This window comes from Spinacia oleracea, chromosome 4 (genome assembly GCF_020520425.1).
Source record: "Spinacia oleracea cultivar Varoflay chromosome 4, BTI_SOV_V1, whole genome shotgun sequence".
Lineage (NCBI taxonomy): Eukaryota > Viridiplantae > Streptophyta > Magnoliopsida > Caryophyllales > Amaranthaceae > Spinacia > Spinacia oleracea.
Window position 1 is genome coordinate 24,532,847 of NC_079490.1, and position 23,226 is coordinate 24,556,072.

Here is a 23,226-nt window from a genome sequence, read left to right on the forward strand (position 1 = left end):
AGGAACAAGAACATTTCGAGATTGGTTTATCTCGTGCTGCAGAAAATGATGAGGAGTTCCAACCAAGCAAACACACAGCCAGAGGAACTGCTCAACAAAATCAAGAAGTTCCCGTACTAGTGGAACAAGAAGAAATCCAAGAAGATCCAGAAACAACACCAGAACCAGAGGAACCCCACAATGACCAACAGGGAACTTAGGTCATAGAAGGAACTGACGAAAATGCCACAACACCAGTAGCTCAGTTTCAACCTAAACCTTGGAAGCATCAAAAGTCTCACCCAATGGAACTCATTATGAGTGACATCAGAAAAGGAACTCAGACAAGGTCACAACTAAGGAACTTTTGTGCATTCCACGCGTTCCTCTCCATATTTGAGCCAAGAAATCACATTGAGGCTCTGGAGGACGCTGACTGGATCATAGCCATGCAAGAAGAATTAAATGAATTCAAAAGAAACAAGGTATGGCACTTGGAACCCAAACCAAAGCACCAGAAGGTGATAGGGCTGAAATGGGTGTTCCGGAACAAGAAAGATGAACATGCAACAATCATAAGAAACAAAGCAAGGTTAGTGGTCAAAGGTTATAACCAACAGGAAGGTATTGACTTTGAAGAAACATTTGCACCTGTTGCTAGATTAGAAGCCATTAGAATCTTAATTGCTTTTGCTGCTTTCATGGGTTTTAAACTTTATCAAATGGATGTTAAATGTGCTTTCTTAAACGGTTTCTTAGAGGAAGATGTTTATGTGGAACAGCCCCCTGGATTTGAAAATCCCGAATTTTCAAATCATATTTACAAATTAGATAAGGCTCTCTATGGACTAAAACAAGCCCCTAGATCTTGGTACGAGAGATTATCAAAGTTCCTCCTTCAAAATGATTTTAATAGAGGTAGAATAGACAAAACTTTATTCTTAAAATCTAGAGGAACTGACTTGTTAGTAGTTCAAATTTATGTTGATGATATATTATTTGGAGCAACTAATGAGAATTTGTGCAAAGATTTTGCAAACTTGATGAGCAGTGAATTTGAAATGAGCATGATGGGGGAACTCAACTTCTTCCTTGGTTTACAAATCAAGCAAGCCGAGGAAGGAATCATGATACACCAACAAAAGTATGTGAAGGAACTCCTAAAGAAATATGAGCTAGAATCAGCCAAAGTAAACCACACTCCCATGGGAACAGCTACCAGATTAGACACTGATCCAAATGGGAAAAGTGTGAATCAAACGAAATACAGAGGTATGATTGGATCACTATTATATTTAACAGCCAGTAGACCTGACATTTCGTTTAGTGTAGGACTATGTGCAAGATTTCAATCCAATCCAAAGGAGTCCCATCTAACTGCTGTGAAAAGAATACTAAGATATCTCAAAGGAACTGATGACCTATGCCTATACTATCCAAGAAGTGGATCATTCGAGCTAAAAGGATATGCTAATGCTGATTATGCAGGTGACTTAGTGAATAGAAAAAGCACATCAGGTATGGTACAGTTCCTAGGTCCATGCATGGTTTCTTGGGGTTCCAAGAAACAGAACACTGTTGCTCTATCCACAGCTGAAGCTGAGTATGTAGCTGCTGCAGCTTGTTGCTCACAAATTCTATGGATAAAACAACAGTTAAGAGATTTTGGTATTATCTATGATTGTGTTCCTATCTATTGTGATAACACTAGTGCTATTTGTATTTCAAAAGACCCGGTTCATCATTCCCGGGTCAAACACATCCACATTAGACACCATTTCCTTAAAGATAATGTTGAGAAAGGTTTGATCAAATTAGATTTTTGCCAAACTGATCACCAAATTGCTGATATTTTAACTAAGCCTTTGAATAGGGAGAAACATGAGAAAATGAGAATGGAACTCGGAATGATCAAGCTAAGGTAATTGCTGAATTGAAGTTCCTCTAAGGCAAAAGCAAAAATCATAGTACATATAGACTATTACAAACACAAAATCTTGTGTGCAAACATAGTTGAAGCTTACCATCGTGGCAAATACACTCACACTCCAAACGTGCAAGGTAAGCAGTTCCTTTCAAACTAGTTAATTCAGAGATGCAAAATTAAGCAAGTCAATACCAAGTCAAACACAGTTTTAATTTAATCTATTTCTATATTTTTCTTTTAATTTTTTTAAAATTCAAAAATCGAATACCCATATTCAAAGAATGTTTGAAACGGTTCCATTGGAAATAAATAGGAGAAACTCTTCACTTTCTACATTCAATCCATGCAACCCCCTTTCTCGTTCACACACACGCCTTCTCCACTGACACCACCTCTCCTACCACCTATAAAATCCTTCACCATGGTTCTCACAAGCAACAACACTGATCTCACTTCCCTCAAACGAAAAAGAAATCCATCATCCCCAGTTCCCATGGATACCTCACCCATTCAATCGCCAATTCCTCTTCGATCTCACAATCCAATACTCGCAATCACTCAGGGGGAACCAATCGACACTGACATCAAAATGAAATCCCCAATTTCAAACCCTAGATCCTCCACAAGAAAATCCAAAAACCGTCGAGTGGAAGCTTCTGGAGAAAAAATTGAGGAAACAGAGGAGAATGCTCAAACTCAGGGGGAAGCAAAAGGGTCCAAGAAACTCACTGCAAAGGAAAACAACCTGGTCGAGGGGTTTGCAATCAACTCAACATGGTGTGAAGCCACGAAATTTAAAGAGTTGATGGAAATCCTTGAACAACAAAAATGGTGGTTCAGGGCAAAGCCATTAGGGCTGGAAAGGAAGAGAAACAAGATGAGGAAGATCAGGAGGGAACTGTAGTTAAAGAAGAAATGGAGGAGGAACTCGAACACTTGGAGGACGCTGTGTCTCGAGTTCCAAAATGGAAACAGAAGAGTGTAGGATCCCAAGGAAAAAGTAAGAGCATGAGGGTGGCAATGAAGGAAAACAAGAAAAGAGGGCCTATTTTTATGGAAATAAATGAAGAAGGGGAAGTCAAGGAGATGCCCATAGAGGAAGATGCTGTTCCACTGAATCAAGAGGAACTGCCTGAAACTGTTGTGCCAAGGACCAGGACACCCAAATCCTCCAAAAAGTCCAAAGCTCGTCGTGTTCCATCTGAACAGGAACATGTTCAAGATCATGGGGGTGCCTGGAACACAAAGGATGATCAGATATTGGAGCTGAAGGCAACAGTTGCTCGTCTGGTGGAACTGCAGGAGGGAACAGATCACAGGATCAGCTCAATGCAGGCTCACATAGGCGCATTGGTTACCAGTGTCAAGACTCTCCAAACCACTCTTCACCACTACTCAGAACAAGCCAATGCAACTCGTGCCACAATTCTCACAAAGATCAATAATCTGGAATCTTTTGAGGAGACTGTGATAGAAGAAACTGCTGGTTCTGGTTCCCCATCTCAAGCTTAATCACCCTATCCCATGTTTCAATTATCTTTTCCCATGGAACAATCTTTTTAATTTGCTTTTGGTCTGTATAATTTTCAAACTTGGGTATTTGTTCCATCTTATTTTGACTTGCTTGGTTACATATCTCTGTGTTTTCTAGTTTTGATCATTACTGCTTGCTTTTACTTTATTGTGTGAGTTGGTTTAATACTTTGAGGCTAGCTTAACTTGCCAAACGTTGATCGTGGGGCACTGTGTTTGGAATGGCTATATTTCGTGCTATGCTTTTTGTTGATGTCAACAGGGGGAAGTCAAGGTGCAAACTTCCAAGGTACACTCAATCCCAGTTCCTGCATCAATCTCTTGTGTGTACTCTCTCTGTAAGTTTTTTTTCTTTCTCTTTTGTTTTTCAATTTTTGTGTTCTGTTTCACAGTAGTCTGTATAAGTTCCTGTTTGTGCTTACTCTCATTTGTAAAAAGTTTGCAAGTGTTGTCATCACCAAAAAGGGGGAATATTGTTGTTCCTAAGTTTTGGTTGATGACACACACATATTGCAAACTTCCTGATTATGGTTGCTAAATGACTTTGGACAGGTAAATGCCCAAGTTTCTATTAGGATAGGGACTTGAATCAGATGGTGAAGTTCCTGATGTACACTTGGAACAGTCACTGGAGTTCCAGAGCTGGAAGTTGTATCTGTTCCAGTTTGAAGTCACAAGAGGAGCAACACAGTTACATATCAAGAGTTCCGAATACTCACAAGAACTATTACAGACTCATGGACACGAGTTCCTTTGTTAGACACAGAGGAACTCATCACTGTTCCTGAGCTGGAACGTCTGAAGCTTCTGAGTTGCAAGTTCCAGACAAAAGGAAGACGTAAAAGTCTAGGTAGTCTACTGTACTTAGAATTTTATGTAAATATTAATTTTTCAAAAGATATATAGGGTACTCAAGGAACTTGTGATTTAATTAGGTCATTTCTTTTACTGGAAGAAATTTTTATGAAAACATGTAATTAAATAAAAATAAGTTTTTATTATAAAATAGATTTACGTTTTATGTTATTTTATCAAAACTTATTTTCCTAAAAATTTGCCACAGTTTTTGTAAACAAATAAAATCTGTTGAAGAAAATCTTTTAGGGTTTGATTGAGTCAAACCACTAACTGCCTTGTTGCTGAAACGTGGGAAGTGGTCTTCCCCTTGTTCCTCAAGTCAAGGGACGTGAAGAACAAAGCACTGGCAGTTGGCAGTTGAGGTTTTGAAGGGAACTAACCCTAGGGATAAATCTATAAAAGGGCAAGTATGTTTTCTGGAAAATCACACAAACATTCTAAGAGTTCTTGCTTTCCTAAAAACGTATTGTCAAAGATTTTCTAAAAAACAGTTTGTGTCCTAGTTAATTCAAAGTTCCTAAGTGCCCTATATCCACACAAAAGCATCATTAATATCTAGAGTTATCCAAACACAAATTGTATTTTGTATTAGTGAGGATAGAGTTATCCTGTTTAGACTTAGAGTTTAAGTCTGAGAGAGAGAAGTAAAAGAGTTGTAATCAGAGTAGATTACTGTGAGGAACACAAGTTTGAGAGGAACTTGTGTTTGAGAGATTATTGTAATCGAGGTATTACTATAATAAAAGGAATTCTCTTCTTGATTAGTGTTAAGAAGTTTTCACAATTATTGTTATTGTCTTTTCTATTCGCAGTTCCTTAATTGTTTCTAAGTTCCGCAAGAAACTTTACCAAAGTTCCAATTACAATTCACCCCCCCCCCCTCTTGTGCGTGTTCCTACTGGAATAACAGTTGGTATCAGAGCCAGTACTCACTAAAAACACAGGAAACCCTGTTTGAGTCAAGTTCCTGAAAGTATGAACTCACAAGAGAAACTGGAAGAAGGTTACTCGACACAAAGGCCACCTATGTTCAATGGCAAGTTCTACTCATACTGGAAGAACAGAATGGAGATATTCATCAAAGCTGAAAATTACCAAGTTTGGCGTGTAATTGAAGTTGGAGACTTCGAGGTAACAAAGACCAATGCTGAAAACGAGGTAGTTCCTAAACCAATGTCTGAATTTTCTAAAGAAGACTTTGATAAATATGAGATTAATGCCATGGCTGTCAAAATCTTGCATTGTGGGCTTGGACCTCATGAACACAACACGGTCATGGGGTGCAAGAACGCAAAACAGATTTGGGAATTACTACAAGTAACCCACGAAGGAACTAATGAAGTTAAGCGTTCCAAAATTGACCTTTTGATGTCTAAATATGAAAGATTTGAAATTCTTCCAAAAGAAACTATTCAAGAAATGTTCACTAGATTTACTAACATAACCAATGAATTAGTTTCTCTTGGTAGAATCATTCCCACAGATGAACAGGTAAGAAAAATACTAAGAAGCATGCCACAAGATGATCGTTGGAGAACAAAGGTCACTGCAATGTTTGAGACCAAGGACTTTACCAAGTTCAACATTGAACAACTTGCTGGTTCCTTGATGACACACGAATTGCATCTTGGAGCTGCTGTTCCTGAGAGCTCTAGAAATCGAGGACTTGCTCTAAAGGCTGAGGAACTCGACGAATCTGAACCAGATGAAGAAGAGGCTTCCATGCTGGTTAGAAGAATGAGAAAGCTCTACAGGAACTTCAAACCAGGAAACCAGAAAAGGAAGGAACTTTGCTAAGAAAATCACTAGTTCCAAAACTGAGCAAGGTTGCTTCAAATGTGGAGAAACTGATCATCAAATTCGTGAATGCCCTCTGTGGGAGAACGACAAAACCAGAGGAAAAGGGAAGGAACAGGTCAAGGATCGCTTTTACAAGTCTACCTTAAACAGGCCAAACTTCAAGAAGGCCATGATAGCTGCATGGGGCGAAGCAACAGACTCAGAAGACGATGAGGAACAACCAAATGAAGAAACTGCAAATCTCTGCCTTATGGCTAGAACAGAAGGAACTGATCAAGTTCCATCAGAAGAAGTAAGTTCCTCCACTCTTCAGTGCCTTTCAAAGTCAAAACTAATTGAACTGTTGCTAGAAACTCTAGATGATTACAAAAAGCTAAGTATGTTAAAAGCACAAAGTGATAGAGCCTTGGAACTCAGTAAAGACCATATAAATTATCTGAACAATATTAGATCTGATGTTCAAGGCAGGTTCTTTGAATTACTAGATATAAATACCTCTATTAATGAGTCTTTCGAGAAAATTAGAAATGAAAACATCCTTCTACAAGTACAACTCAGTCAATATAAGATGTTTAATCTAAGTTTAGATCCTACAAAATCCTTGGAGATCAACATGGGAGTTTTTAACATCGACTTAGAAAATTTAAACAAAGATCTGATCACCACAAAGGAACAGAAAGAGAAACTAGAAAGGGAACTAGACATGGCCAGGGCACAGAGACAACCACCTAAAGTTCCTCCCAAATGGATTGAGAATGCTCAATCTAAGAGAACAGAAGGATTGGGCTTTAATCATAAAACTAGTCATAAGAAAAAGTATGTGGATCTTCCTAGTGTAAAAGTCTGTTTCTCATGTGGAAGTGGAAGTCATGTAAGTACTGAGTGTTCCAAGATGAAGGAACAGGATCAAAGAAACATAAATTATGTAAAGCAAAAATGGGTCAAGAAGTCAGAAGTTGTAGTTGAAAAGGAACTCGAGGAAACCCGAGTTCCTGTAACTAACCTTTGATCTCTTTACAGATTCTAGTGAAGGAGAACAGCTCGTGGTATCTCTACAGCGGGTGTCCCAAACACTTGACAGGAGACAAATCTAAATTCCTCTCACTAGAAGCCTACAATGGAGGAACTGTGACCTTTGGAGACAACATGAAAGGAGAAATTGTTGGAATTGGAAAAGTTGGAAGGTCAAGTTCCTATGCCATTGAAAATGTATTTTTAGTCGAGGGTTTAATGCACAGTCTACTAAGCATTTCTCAATTTTGTGACAAAGGAAACTCTGTAAGTTTTACTTCTGAAAATTGTCAAATCATCAATAATAACACTGGGAAGGTTATTTTGGAAGGAACTCGTAAAGGGAACACATATTCTGTGGATCTCAATACAGTTCCCAGGAACAATTTAACCTGCCTCAGTGCCTTTGAAGAAGATTCCCTACTATGGCACAGGAGGTTTGGACATGCTAGTTTCTCCCTGCTTGACAAACTAAGATCAAAGGAACTGGTTCGAGGACTCCCCTCAATCAAGTTCCTAACTGATAAAGTGTGTGATGCATGTGCAAAAGGCAAGCATGTCCGAAGTTCCTTTAAGTCTAAGAAATTGGTAAGTACCACAAAACCATTGGAACTCATCCATATGGACTTATGTGGCCCAATGAGAATTCAAAGCAGAAGTGGAAAAAAATATGTATTAGTTATTGTTGATGATTACTCTCGCTTTACTTGGGTCATTTTTCTAACAAGCAAGGATGAAACGTTTGATGAGTTTGTTGCATTTTCAAAGAAAATTCAGAAAACCACAGGTCATCAACTGATCCATATAAGATCTGATCATGGAACAGAATTTGAAATTTACAAATTCGATGAATACTGCAAGGAACAAGGTATGGATCACAATTTCTCAGCTCCCAGAACTCCACAACAAAATGGAGTTGTTGAGAGGAAAAATAGAACCTTAGAGGACATGGCAAGAACCATGTTAATAGCCAGTTCCCTGCCTAGGAACTTCTGGGCTGAAGCAGTCAATACAGCTTGTTATATTATAAATAGAGTTATGATTCGAGCAATCCTAAACAAAACCCCCTATGAGCTACTAAAAGGTATAAAACCCAACATCTCTCACTTTAGAGCCTTTGGTAGCAAATGTTTTGTCCACAACAATGGAAAAAGGAACTTGGGGAAGTTTGATGAAAGAAGTGATGAGGCAGTGTTCCTAGGATATGCCTTAAATAGCAAAGCTTACAGAGTTTACAACAAAAGGTCTATGTGTGTTGAGGAAAGTGTACATATAATATTTGATGAATCTAACAAAACTGATATAGTACAGGAACAAGAACATTTCGAGATTGGTTTATCTCGTGCTGCAGAAAATAATGAGGAGTTCCAACCAAGCAAACACACAGCCAGAGGAACTGCTCAACAAAATCAAGAAGTTCCCGTACTAGTGGAACAAGAAGAAATCCAAGAAGATCCAGAAACAACACCAGAACCAGAGGAACCCCACAATGACCAACAGGGAACTCAGGTCATAGAAGGAACTGACGAAAATGCCACAACACCAGTAGCTCAGTTTCAACCTAAACCTTGGAAGCATCAAAAGTCTCACCCAATGGAACTCATTATGAGTGACATCAGAAAAGGAACTCAGACAAGGTCACAACTAAGGAACTTTTGTGCATTCCACGCGTTCCTCTCCATATTTGAGCCAAGAAATCACATTGAGGCTCTGGAGGACGCTGACTGGATCATAGCCATGCAAGAAGAATTAAATGAATTCAAAAGAAACAAGGTATGGCACTTGGAACCCAAACCAAAGCACCAGAAGGTGATAGGGCTGAAATGGGTGTTCCGGAACAAGAAAGATGAACATGCAACAATCATAAGAAACAAAGCAAGGTTAGTGGTCAAAGGTTATAACCAACAGGAAGGTATTGACTTTGAAGAAACATTTGCACCTGTTGCTAGATTAGAAGCCATTAGAATCTTAATTGCTTTTGCTGCTTTCATGGGTTTTAAACTTTATCAAATGGATGTTAAATGTGCTTTCTTAAACGGTTTCTTAGAGGAAGATGTTTATGTGGAACAGCCCCCTGGATTTGAAAATCCCGAATTTCCAAATCATATTTACAAATTAGATAAGGCTCTCTATGGACTAAAACAAGCCCCTAGATCTTGGTACGAGAGATTATCAAAGTTCCTCCTTCAAAATGATTTTAGAAGAGGTAGAATAGACAAAACTTTATTCTTAAAATCTAGAGGAACTGACTTGTTAGTAGTTCAAATTTATGTTGATGATATATTATTTGGAGCAACTAATGAGAATTTGAGCAAAGATTTTGCAAACTTGATGAGCAGTGAATTTGAAATGAGCATGATGGGGGAACTCAACTTCTTCCTTGGTTTACAAATCAAGCAAACCGAGGAAGGAATCATGATACACCAACAAAAGTATGTGAAGGAACTCCTAAAGAAATATGAGCTAGAATCAGCCAAAGTAAACCACACTCCCATGGGAACAGCTACCAGATTAGACACTGATCCAAATGGGAAAAGTGTGAATCAAACGAAATACAGAGGTATGATTGGATCACTATTATATTTAACAGCCAGTAGACCTGACATTTCGTTTAGTGTAGGACTATGTGCAAGATTTCAATCCAATCCAAAGGAGTCCCATCTAACTGCTGTGAAAAGAATACTAAGATATCTCAAAGGAACTGATGACCTATGCCTATACTATCCAAGAAGTGGATCATTCGAGCTAAAAGGATATGCTAATGCTGATTATGCAGGTGACTTAGTGAATAGAAAAAGCACATCAGGTATGGTACAGTTCCTAGGTCCATGCATGGTTTCTTGGGGTTCCAAGAAACAGAACACTGTTGCTCTATCCACAGCTGAAGCTGAGTATGTAGCTGCTGCAGCTTGTTGCTCACAAATTCTATGGATAAAACAACAGTTAAGAGATTTTGGTATTATCTATGATTGTGTTCCTATCTATTGTGATAACACTAGTGCTATTTGTATTTCAAAAGATCCGGTTCATCATTCCCGGGTCAAACACATCCACATTAGACACCATTTCCTTAAAGATAATGTTGAGAAAGGTTTGATCAAATTAGATTTTTGCCAAACTGATCACCAAATTGCTGATATTTTAACTAAGCCTTTGAATAGGGAGAAACATGAGAAAATGAGAATGGAACTCGGAATGATCAAGCTAGGGTAATTGCTGAATTGAAGTTCCTCTAAGGCAAAAGCAAAAATCATAGTACATATAGACTATTACAAACACAAAATCTTGTGTGCAAACATAGTTGAAGCTTACCATCGTGGCAAATACACTCACACTCCAAACGTGCAAGGTAAGAAGTTCCTTTCAAACTAGTTAATTCAGAGATGCAAAATTAAGCAAGTCAATACCAAGTCAAACACAGTTTTAATTTAATCTATTTCTATATTTTTCTTTTAATTTTTTTAAAATTCAAAAATCGAATACCCATATTCAAAGAAGGTTTGAAACGGTTCCATTGGAAATAAATAGGAGAAACTCTTCACTTTCTACATTCAATCCATGCAACCCCCTTTCTCTCTCTCACACACGCCTTCTCCACTGACACCACCTCTCCTACCACCTATAAAATCCTTCACCATGGTTCTCACAAGCAACAACACTGATCTCACTTCCCTCAAACGAAAAAGAAATCCATCATCCCCAGTTCCCATGGATACCTCACCCATTCAATCGCCAATTCCTCTTCGATCTCACAATCCAATACTCGCAATCACTCAGGGGGAACCAATCGACACTGACATCGAAATGAAATCCCCAATTTCAAACCCTAGATCCTCCACAAGAAAATCCAAAAAACGTCGAGTGGAAGCTTCTGGAGAAAAAATTGAGGAAACAGAGGAGAATGCTCAAACTCAGGGGGAAGCAAAAGGGTCCAAGAAACTCACTGCAAAGGAAAACAACCTGGTCGAGGGGTTTGCAATCAACTCAACATGGTGTGAAGCCACGAAATTTAAAGAGTTGATGGAAATCCTTGAACAACAAAAATGGTGGTTAAGGGCAAAGCCATTAGGGCTGGAAAGGAAGAGAAACAAGATGAGGAAGATCAGGAGGGAACTGTAGTTAAAGAAGAAATGGAGGAGGAACTCGAACACTTGGAGGACGCTGTGTCTCGAGTTCCAAAAGGGAAACAGAAGAGTGTAGGATCCCAAGGAAAAAGAAAGAGCATGAGGGTGGCAATGAAGGAAAACAAGAAAAGAGGGCCTATTTTTATGGAAATAAATGAAGAAGGGGAAGTCAAGGAGATGCCCATAGAGGAAGATGTTGTTCCACTGAATCAAGAGGAACTGCCTGAAATTGTTGTGCCAAGGACCAGGACACCCAAATCCTCCAAAAAGTCCAAAGCTCGTCGTGTTCCATCTGAACAGGAACATGTTCAAGATCATGGGGGTGCCTGGAACACAAAGGATGATCAGATATTGGAGCTGAAGGCAACAGTTGCTCGTCTGGTGGAACTGCAGGAGGGAACAGATCACAGGATCAGCTCAATGCAGGCTCACATAGGCGCATTGGTTACCAGTGTCAAGACTCTCCAAACCACTCTTCACCACTACTCAGAACAAGCCAATGCAACTCGTGCCACAATTCTCACAAAGATCATTAATCTGGAATCTTTTGAGGAGACTGTGATAGAAGAAACTGCTGGTTCTGGTTCCCCATCTCAAGCTTAATCACCCTATCCCATGTTTCAATTATCTTTTTCCATGGAACAATCTTTTTAATTTGCTTTTGGTCTGTATAATTTTCAAACTTGGGTATTTGTTCCATCTTATTTTGACTTGCTTGGTTACATATCTCTGTGTTTTCTAGTTTTGATCATTACTGCTTGCTTTTACTTTATTGTGTGAGTTGGTTTAATACTTTGAGACTAGCTTAACTTGCCAAACGTTGATCGTGGGGCACTGTGTTTGGAATGGCTATATTTCGTGCTATGCTTTTTGTTGATGTCAACAGGGGGAAGTCAAGGTGCAAACTTCCAAGGTACACTCAATCCCAGTTCCTGCATCAATCTCTTGTGTGTACTCTCTCTGTAAGTTTTTTTTCTTTCTCATTTGTTTTTCAATTTTTGTGTTCTGTTTCACAGTAGTCTGTATAAGTTCCTGTTTGTGCTTACTCTCATTTGTAAAAAGTTTGCAAGTGTTGTCATCACCAAAAAGGGGGAATATTGTTGTTCCTAAGTTTTGGTTGATGACACACACATATTGCAAACTTCCTGATTATGGTTGGTAAATGACTTTGGACAGGTAAATGCCCAAGTTTCTATTAGGATAGGAACTTGAATCAGATGGTGAAGTTCCTGATGTACACTTGGAACAGTCACTGGAGTTCCAGAGCTGGAAGTTGTATCTGTTCCAGTTTGAAGTCACAAGAGGAGCAACACAGTTACATATCAAGAGTTCCGAATACTCACAAGAACTATTACAGACTCATGGCCACGAGTTCCTTTGTTAGACACAGAGGAACTCATCACTGTTCCTGAAGCTTCTGAGTTGCAAGTTCCAGACAAAAGGAAGACGTAAAAGTCTAGGTAGTCTACTGTACTTAGAATTTTATGTAAATATTAATTTTTCAAAAGATATATAGGGTACTCAAGGAACTTGTGATTTAATTAGGTCATTTATTTTACTGGAAGAAATTTTTATGAAAACATGTAATTAAATAAAAATAAGTTTTTATTATAAAATAGATTTACGTTTTATGTTATTTTATCAAAACTTATTTTCCTAAAAATTTGCCACAGTTTTTGTAAACAAATAAAATCTGTTGAAGAAAATCTTTTAGGGTTTGATTGAGTCAAACCACTAACTGCCTTGTTGCTGAAACGTGGGAAGTGGTCTTCCCCTTGTTCCTCAAGTCAAGGGACGTGAAGAACAAAGCACTGGCAGTTGGCAGTTGAGGTTTTGAAGGGAACTAACCCTAGGGATAAATCTATAAAAGGGCAAGTATGTTTTCTGGAAAATCACACAAACATTCTAAGAGTTCTTGCTTTCCTAAAAACGTATTGTCAAAGATTTTCTAAAAAACAGTTTGTGTCCTAGTTAATTCAAAGTTCCTAAGTTCCCTATATCCACACAAAAGCATCATTAATATCTAGAGTTATCCAAACACGAATTGTATTTTGTATTAGTGAGGATAGAGTTATCCTGTTTAGACTTAGAGTTTAAGTCTGAGAGAGAGAAGTAAAAGAGTTGTAATCAGAGTAGATTACTGTGAGGAACACAAGTTTGAGAGGAACTTGTGTTTGAGAGATTATTGTAATCGAGGTATTACTATAATAAAAGGAATTCTCTTCTTGATTAGTGTCAAGAAGTTTTCACAATTATTGTTATTGTCTTTTCTATTCTAAGTTCCTTAATTGTTTCTAAGTTCCGCAAGAAACTTTACCAAAGTTCCAATTACAATTCACCCCCCCCCCCCTCTTGTGCGTGTTCCTACTGGAATAACATATACATTATTAGTGATTTTGAAGAAATAATTTTTTATTCAAATGAAAAATTTATCATTAAAAAATAGATAACTTTTACATATATAAATGTAACTTTAAAGCATTTTAAGTCAACTTTTACTTCGGTGTACAATATTTATTGTACACCCATTGTAAATAAGAATTTGTGTTTGAACCCAGCCCCCTGCCATATATACTAACATAATACCTTAATCAATGCTCCAGTTTAGTACTCCTTCCGTCTCTTTTTTTCTTTACGTTTGGTATTTTGCATGTTTATTAACGACTAATTAATATGCATTGAGGTTGCTCTATTTTTTTATTTAAACAAGGAAAATTATGTTTATTTATATAACATTTTCACTTTTATCAAAATTTTGATATTGGGAATATGAGAAAATTTTAATGTCCTAATAGAAATGTGTGAGAAATTAAATAACCCAATGAATTTAATTGGTTAAAATAATCATTTGACACAAATATGGATAGAATATTAAAGCATTATGTCATGATATAAAATGAAATGTAAAAAAAAATTTGAAACACCCAAAATGGAAAACGTAAAAAACAAAAAGAGATGGAGGGAGTATTTATGTATATTTAGGAAACTAATTAAATTATATTTGAAATTAAAATTTTGGGCCCTGTTCCGTCGCTTAGTCTCTCACCCCAGCGCTGCCCCAGAACCGCCCCTGCTGATAATAATTTTCTCACGGCGCATTTGACACCCTTAAAAAAATTTGTGTCAGGGTTTTTTTATTTTATTTTTTTGCAAAAAGAAAACAATCTTCTCTTATTTTTTAACGTTAACCAAACATTTTCCGGTATTGACTCACGCGTGCTAGAGGTGTGACTTCATTTACTTCTATTTCCTCTCCTTTTCCCTCGAAGTTAATTTCCACGTGCTGCACTTTATATCGAACATGACTATATTTTTACCTCATATTTTTCAAAGTTTTTTCATACTAAGTACAACGTAATTAAGGTTTATCTCTCCTCAAATTGGAGATTCCAAAAGGGGAATAAAAAATGAACTGATGTGTAGGATGTAGATAATGTGTAGGATGTACTTCTTCTGTTCCTAAATACTTGCACCGTTTTGACTTTCACGTTCGCCAATACCTAAGTTTGATCATCAATACTTATAACTATGTATTAGTAAAATTATAAAAAGTTGAAGCGTGAAAAGGCAAAGCTCCCCGGGTAAGCCACTTAAAAGTTTTTGGATGTGTAGCATATGCATTGGTAAATATTCGCTCTAAGCTTGATGAAAAGTCTGTTAAATGTATTTTCATTGGCAATTGTGCACAATCCAAGGCATATCTCTTGTATAATCCTTTGAGTGGTAAAGTGCTTGTCAGTAGAAATGTTGAGTTTAATGAAACACAAAGCTGAGATTGGAGTCTGGTTCATAAAGCTAAAGGGGCAGAAATATCAACATCAACGGGGGCTTTGGGGGACTTTGATCCCCCCACCTAGTGAGATAGCGACATCTGAGCCAAATGTTGTCTCTTCATACACAACCTCAAGCAATAGTTCGGGTCCTTCCTCACCAAGCAGCAATGGTTCCTCTAGAAACCAAAGTCTAAGTCCTCATTCTGGATCATCATCAAACTCATTTTCAGAGTCGCCTCCAAGAAAAACAAGATCCTTGAGAGAAATATATGATACATGCAACTTTGCTTTGTATGTGTCAGATCCTGTTTCTTATGCAGATGCTGCAGGAGAGCAAGTGTGGGAGAATGCAATGAAGGAAGAAATAAAATGCATCGAGAAGAACCTTAATTACATGGGAGCTTGTCGATCTTCCTCAAAATGAGAGTGCAATCGGGATTAAATGGGTATTTAGAACCAAATACCATGCTGATGGAAGTATAGACAAGCACAAAGCTCGTCTAGTTGTTAAAGGGTATGCTCAACAACAAGGAATCGACTTTGAAGACACGTTTTCCTCAGTAGCTTGCTTTGAAACGGTGAGAACATTCTTGGCAAGCAGCTCAATTACGGTGGCCTGTGTACCAGTTTGATGTGAAGTCTGCGTTCCTAAACGGGGATCTGGAAGAAAAAGTATATGTCACTACTACAAAATAGGGCTATAGCAACGCCTTTTTAGATAATAGTTTTCCTGGCGTTGCTATATCATAGCTATTGCAACAGTTAAATAATTATTAATTTTAGTAGACTTTGACTTTGGGAAAACGTTGCTATAGAAAAGCTATTGCAACACTTATATATTATGACTATTTTATTGCAACAGTTTTTAGTTTTTTAATATTTTAATGAGATATTACAACGGTTTTTTTTGTCAAATATCTAAAAAGAAATTTTGGTATTTACTACCTTAAAAATACACCACTTTTGTATTTACTACCTTATGAAATTTTTATTTTAAATTACTACCTTAAAGTTCCAAATTTTTTTCATTTACTACCACTTTACAGTTTTCTCATTTTAAAACTGGGATATTTCTTTCGTTTCTTAACCGTTTAAAGTGATTCAAAGTTCATTATTTTCCTTTTTCTATAAGGATTTAATTGAGAACGACATTTCAAAATAATTCGTTTGGTGATTCATAAATATTTTAAAGTTTTAAAGATAATATTTAATATGTTTAACCTTTTACAAAATGTTAAAAGCAAGATCCCTATGGAATAGTTACACATAAACGAGAAGAATGGGCTTAGAATCACTTAAAATGATTAAGAAACGAATGAGATATCTCAATTTTAAAATGAGAAAACCGTAAAGTGGTAGTGATTGCAAAAAAAATCATACTTTAAGGTAGTAATTTATAATAAAAATTTCATAAGGTAGTAAATACAAAAGTGGTGTATTTTTAAGGTAGTAAATACCAAAAAATCCTATCTAAAAAATGTTAAAAAAATTTTTTTTAAAAAAAATAGGTTTATTAAAAATATTTCATCAGGGCGCGTTTATTTTGGGTTTCCCTCTCACTGCTTTTCACGGTTTTGTTAGGGTTTTGTTAGAGGCCTCTGCGTTCCTGGTTCTCTTTCGCCTTCCTCCTCATCGTTCCTTGAAGCAACATATTTTATCTTCCATCATCGTTCCTTTGAAGCAACATCAATTTTCTCCCAAAACCCTAAACACTTTCATCCTCGTTCATCTTCTTCGTTCTTTCAAGTTGGCAAAAATGGCGATTGGGTCTCTGAATTGGAAATAAGAAAATTGGCGATTGGCATCCTGAATAGGCGATAAGAACGGTTATTTGGTATGTTTCTCTTCGGATTGGTCTTTAATTTCACAATTTAAGCTGTAGTTTAAATTGTTAATCGATTATAATTGGAATTTTTGTGTGTGGTTATAAGTCTTAAATTAGGGTTTCTTAATTAATTAATTCATATGATTTGAGTTTTATGAATATCTCGGCTCTAATCTTTTTCTGGTGATTCATATGCAATAAACCTCTTCTAATTTTTTTACCTGATTCCTGAGTTACTTTTAAATCTTCTATTTATGCTAGTTGATTCTATTGCCTTTGCCCTATAAATTTGTTCATACTAGCTATATAGTAGTAATTTTGAGATTGTAATCCTATTCATTCGTATGATTTAATATAGAGAATTTTCTGTTGAATACGCAATGTCAATTAAGTGTATCAATCAAGTGAAAATTCTGGATGATTTTTGTTGTGAATTATGGTACTCCTATGGAAATTTCTTTGTTTCATGGAATCTTCCCCTTTCCTAATTTCTGAACTTGTTGTCTGGTATATAATTTTTTAGCATTCTTTCTCTAAAAAGCCAAAAAAACTATTGGTAGAATTGGTGAACGTTTATAATAAACTGATTGATATTGGTAAAGTTATGTTCTGAAAGTTGATGACTTACTGTTTAGAAGATCAAGAGTATCTTGGCGCCACCACTTATTAGTTGATGTCTACTATTTTGATTGACTATTTGCTTGGATTATCTGATTAAGTCCTTTTTTTGTCAACTTACATTGGCCTTTGGCGGTGGTTTTCACTGTTTGAAGTGAATTTAAGTGCATAGATAGCCATCTTCGTGTTTGTCAAAAACACAATATTCACTATAATTACAAGAGCTGCAAGGAAATTTTCCATAGACACTGAGGTTGCCGAAAAGTTACAGGTTTATATTTCGTAATGAAACTTTCAATAACTCATTTTTTTTCTTATGTCACTAACTACATAATTGAGACACTGACCTGACAAACTAAAAAAAAACTTAAAAAACAAAACTGGTTTATATTTTCTTCTATTGGAGTAATCTGTTAGTTGTGCTAAAGGAAAGTAAAGTTGACCAATTGATGTGTTTGCTCTGGTTTCTAACTTCTTAAGCCCATTTCTGGTTCCATTAGTACTTGGTAGTATGTTTCACTTAAAGTTAAATCTATAGCTACTAGTTCAGGTTAAGTGCTTGATTTACACCAAATATATATACTTCCTCCGCTTTTGTTTCTCTCACAAGTCAGAGCTTGCTTCCTTCTCGCTGCTTGTTGCCCCCAACACCTCCCACCCGCGTTTCTCCCCCACTGCCCCAACACCGCCCACCGCGTTTCTCCCCTCAACACGGCCCACCTGCAAAGCACCACCGTGTCGTGGCTTCCATATCGCCCCCGCCCGCTTTTCTCCCCCGCTGCGCGACTGAAGCCGTGTCTCTTACTGCTGGAAATCGCCCCGTGTTTCTCCGACTCGCCTACTGCTGGAAGCCGCCCCGCAACCGCCTCATCTCCTCTTCTCTCCTCTCCTCTCCTCTCCTGCGCGCACTGCCTCCGTCGATTGGTTTCCTCCCGCTGGCCACCACTAGGTTAATTCTCACCAATTTTGTTAATTTTGTTCTGCAAATTTGATAATTATCCCTCAAAGTACCAATGAGTGAATTCTCCTCCGGTTAATTTTGTTAACCACCGGTTAATTTTATTAGAAATTTGCAATTTTGTTAACTATTTTGTGAATTAACCACCAGTTATAAGTTATTTCGTGATTGATGTAGCAAACAAAGAATTGGTTAGCTGTAGTACCTTTTCTTGTTTCTGGCTGTGCTGTTCATTATGATTGTTGGTTCTAAATCTTGGATGGTTTGCGTTTGTGGTAATGGTTGTGGAATCAGTGTTGTGGTGTGCATTGTTTGGAGCTGTTAATACCTTTTGCAGTTGCGATGGAGATTAGTTCCCTGATTGACACACGCAACTATTATCACCACCCTGTTGGTGTTTAGTTTTACAGGTTTTGGTTTCTTTTTTCTGGTTTGGCCTGTGACTTGGTCCTTTCACATGTTGTAGTTGTGGGCTTATGTTGGTTTCAGGCTATAGTTGTGGGCTTCTCTGCTGTTGCTTTTGTTTGGTTGGCCTCTGCTTCTGTGTTCTATTGTAGCCTATGCCCTGCTGTTGGCGGCGTTAGGCAATTTGTTTTTTGTGTTTGTCTTCAATGACTTTCTAATTTCGTATTGTTCTTCCCTTCTATGTAGTTTCTTAGTTTGATCAGTTTTATGATGCTCACTTAGTATAAGCTTAATACTGTGTGCTAATTAATGTCCTAATATTTATGATTGATTTTGACTTCTTTTGCCTGCGTGTCTGTTGGTTTCTGTTGTTGTGGTACAGTTTGCAGGTCACATAAGTTTGACACTTGTTTTGTTGTTTTGCTGATCTTCTATTTTTTTTTTATTACTTCTTGATCTATTATGCTATTCAGATTTGGGCTTGATGTTGTTTTATTGTGTTGTTGTTCTGAGATGGTTTTGAGGTGCAGTTTTAGTTTTACTATTCTGCTTTCTAGCTTGATGTTTGTTGCTGTATTCTGGTCTGTTGTTGCTGCATGCTGGTCTGTTGTTGCTGTATTCTGGTCTGTTGTTGCTGCATGCTGGTCTGTTGTTGCTGTATTCTGGTCTGTTGTTGCTGCATGCTGGTCTGTTGTTGCTGCTTTCTTGTGTTCTGCTTTGACAAAGTTGTTGAGCTGCAACTGCTTTGCTTGAGTGTCCATACATTGAGTTGGTAGCTGGTTGTGAAAGTCAGTTGGCACTCTCTTCAATTCTGAAATTCAGTTGGCTGCTCCGATGGTGTGTTTCAACATGATAATATAGATATAAACTTAAAATAAATAAATACTATCACCATTATTTTCTGCTTATCCTGTTTTTTTAGAAGGCTGCATTATGAATTATGACCGAGGGGCTTTTTTGTGTGCTGAGATTGTATATTTACTCGTCCTTCTCCTTTATCTGTTGCAGGGAGTATTAAAGCTTGCAGAAAGGCTACCTTAGTGAGTATAAGCTTGTTAAGGGAGTTCAAGTTACAGATGAGTTGAATCGACAAATGCGGAACTGTCTCGAGAGGATGTACTTGAACATTAGTGAGTATTCCTTTTTTGTAACCAGTAATGTAATTTTTTAATTGAAGATGTTTAGATAATATTCCTATAATGATCAATATGAGTTAGGTCAACGGAAGATTATACATAGTTGACAGCAAATTGCAAATATAAGGTCATCATAAAGTTCAGTAAGTTCATAAAATTGCAAATTCGTTTTTTTTGCCACCGGAAAGTTGAGTTCCGCCTTGTCCCACCTCAAAAAGTCATTAGCATCCATAGTGTTAACTATGCTTCAGATTGTATATTGTTGAAAGTTCAGAGTTTTTAGCTTTTTTTTGCGTTACTTTCAGTTTGCAGTAACTTCACTGTATACTTCACTACATACTCCTTGACACCTTGTTGGTAGCTGATGTTTGTGCCTAAGTAACTTCACTGCATACTCCTTTACACCGAGTAATTTGTGATCTATGGACTTATTTTCTTGTGTAATTTAGCCATTGTCGTTGTGGAATATATTTAATAATGGATCAAAATTGGTTTAGTTGTTTGATGAGTAGACTTCAGGGTGAGTTTTAAGCTCCAATGATGAATTTGTTGGTCTCCAGGCCTTGTCCCAATTATTATGCTGGTATACTATTATGTCACTTATCTGATTCTTACGTTTGTAAATGGGATCCCCTATCGCCAATTTAGGCATACTTTCCAACTTATCTGATTCTTACATTTGGAAATGGGATCCCTTATACCCAATTTTGGCATATTTTCCAATTATTCTTCATGTGTTGGTGTTATATACTTCTGTTGCTATGAGCAAACTTTGTATGACTCGTTGTCATGGTGGTGGGAGCTCAGTTCATAAGATTCTTTTTACCTGAAATTTGACTTGCTAATCCCTGTATGTTATTTAAAGCGGCGCATGAAAGGATATGGAACTCAAAGAATACAACTTCAATGCTGAAGGTGGTCATTTGCATCCCTTACTCAAGGTTAGGCTGTCAGCTCCATTTCCCAGAATCCTCTTTTGTACGGATAGTTGTTTATGGCATGCCAGTTTCGTTGCGAGCAATTTCGTAATATTTTGTGGGATGGCTAGATACCGTCCCCAATATAAAATTGAAAACTAGGGTCTATATGCAATTTATAAGCTATAATTTGCAAATTCAGTGATATGATAGTTAATTAGTAAAGAGTCCTGAGAGTAAGATAAATGCAGTGTATGCAATGTACTAGACGAGTTGTTTCTTCAACGAAGCAGAGTTATAAGTCAATAGATTACTACTCATACAATCTAATCCTGTCAGATTCTTATCTCAATATGTTCTCATCATCTCAACCTGTCAACTAGTAGTCGATTTCTTATTTTTTTTATTTACATATGACATCATTTAACGTTTCATGTATGGAAGCAATTGAAAGACACTTTCCTTCAGATGGGGTACGATCCCATTCTTCCCTCTTTGTTTTTGGTTGTGGTGCATTTTTCTATTTTCATTGAAGATTTGCACCTTATCTTCACTGTTATTTTGTTGGCCCCTCAATTGTCTTGGTCTGGGTGCAGCTTTTAGGAAATGCCTACAAACAACCGTTGTAATAAGCCATCCAATCTAAAATTTTACTTCTCTCCTAAACATTTGGCTTGTGAATGGTAGATGACATGTGTCTTATTTTGTTTGTACCTTATTTTTCTTTGTCGATTTGTTTATTATTTCAAAATTGGTTGTGTTGGATTGAAATTATTTGGCATATGGATTTGGAACATGTTTTAATTAGTTCCGTTTTTGTGGATAGTTCAATTTTAAATGAAATTCTGCCGGATTTTCCAGTTTTACTATCATTTTATGTTACAGACTTTCGTAATAGATAAGAGTCTACAATGGGAGTCTTGACAAATATACATGAATCATTGGGTATTGAAAAAAAAGTTGGCATTTACCCATTAGTCATCATTTTCATTTTCTTTTTTCTCATGTATTTGGATTTTATTTGTTGATAAGAAGTTTCTTATATTAAAACACCTGATTTGTTTGTTGTGCAGGATGGTGCATATATACAAGAATTACAAAGCTACTTTAAAGAATAGATAGGTTATCAGACCTTGATTGCAAGATTTTTGGCACATAAATATTAGATAGGTTTTAAAAAATAGATATATCAGACCGTGATTGCAAGATTTTTTTTATTTTAATTGATGTAGTGTTATAACCTATATTTTTTTGACTATTCAAGCAATTGTAATAGATATTATGCTTTTAAAAAATTTAATGTACACATTTTTTAACTTATTTGTTATGAAAATCTTATTATACGTATTTCATGTTTATTAATTGTATATGGATAACTAAATCCATTTGAGAATGTAGCTTTCCATAAACTCAAATGAAAGTGTTGCCATAAACTCAAACAAAAGCGTTGACACACACTCAATTGCAAGCGTTGCCATAATCAAAACCAAAATTGTTGCCATAGTCAAAACAAAAAGCGTTGCCATACACTCAATAGAAAGCGTTACTATACTTGGATGTGTTACCATAAGTATGAGAAAGCTTTGTCTTAGTTTTAAACTTCTATCAACACAAACTAATAAGTTGTAATACCTCGTATTTTTATAATATTTATAAATATATTTTATTATATTTATAAAGCATTTTACGATTTATTATCGTTTAAATAATATTTAAACGCATTGCATTTAATGTATTTTAATTAATTAGAATATTTATTATTTTAATTAATTACGAAACGAATTTAATTCTTGAGTCGAGAAATTAAATGAGTTGCGAATGATTTTTAAAGGCTTCGAGTTTTAAATGAAAAGTCCAATTCGTTTTATTAAACGAGCCCAATCAAAAGCATTTAATTCAAGTCCTAAGCTAGCCCAATCATTTAATTCCCTAAGCCCAATTCTAATTTTCTAAGCCTAGCCCATTAACAATAAGGAGCCTATAAATAGGACTCCTCATCATTAAATGAACCCCTAAAATTTCATAAAGCCTCTTTTGCTTTACTTGCCCCTCACTCCATCTCTCCTCTCACTTTGCTCGGCACCAGCACGCCCTCAAGGCCTCGTGCCCTCGTGCTGCACCCGCACGCCCGCACGGTCTCGTGCCCTCGTGCCCGCCTCTCGCCCACACACTCTCTCGCCTCTCCTCTCTCGCCCGCAGCCGCAACGAGCACTCGTGCCCTGCGCTGCTGCTGTGCCTTTGTTGCTCGTGTGCTCGCGCACACCCTTGCTGTCCCCTTGCTCGTGTGCTCGTGCACACCCCTGCTGCCCCTCTCTCTCGCTCGTGCCCTCGCTCACGGTGCTGCACCCCCGCTCGCCCTCTC

General features: G+C 37.0%; 1 long non-coding RNA gene across 2 annotated transcripts; it reads left to right on the forward strand.

The window, feature by feature from the left end:
- The first annotated feature begins 16,544 nt into the window (after positions 1-16,544).
- On the forward strand, positions 16,545-22,211 carry LOC110789640 (uncharacterized). Of its 2 annotated transcripts, none has more exons than XR_002533648.2 (4): positions 16,545-16,839; positions 19,820-19,941; positions 20,813-20,888; positions 21,938-22,211. It is a non-coding gene; the product is annotated as an uncharacterized lncRNA (long non-coding RNA). The 2 variants fall into 2 exon arrangements; XR_002533647.2 differs by lacking the exon at positions 16,545-16,839 and adding an exon at positions 17,825-18,397.
- The last annotated feature ends 1,015 nt before the right edge of the window (positions 22,212-23,226 follow it).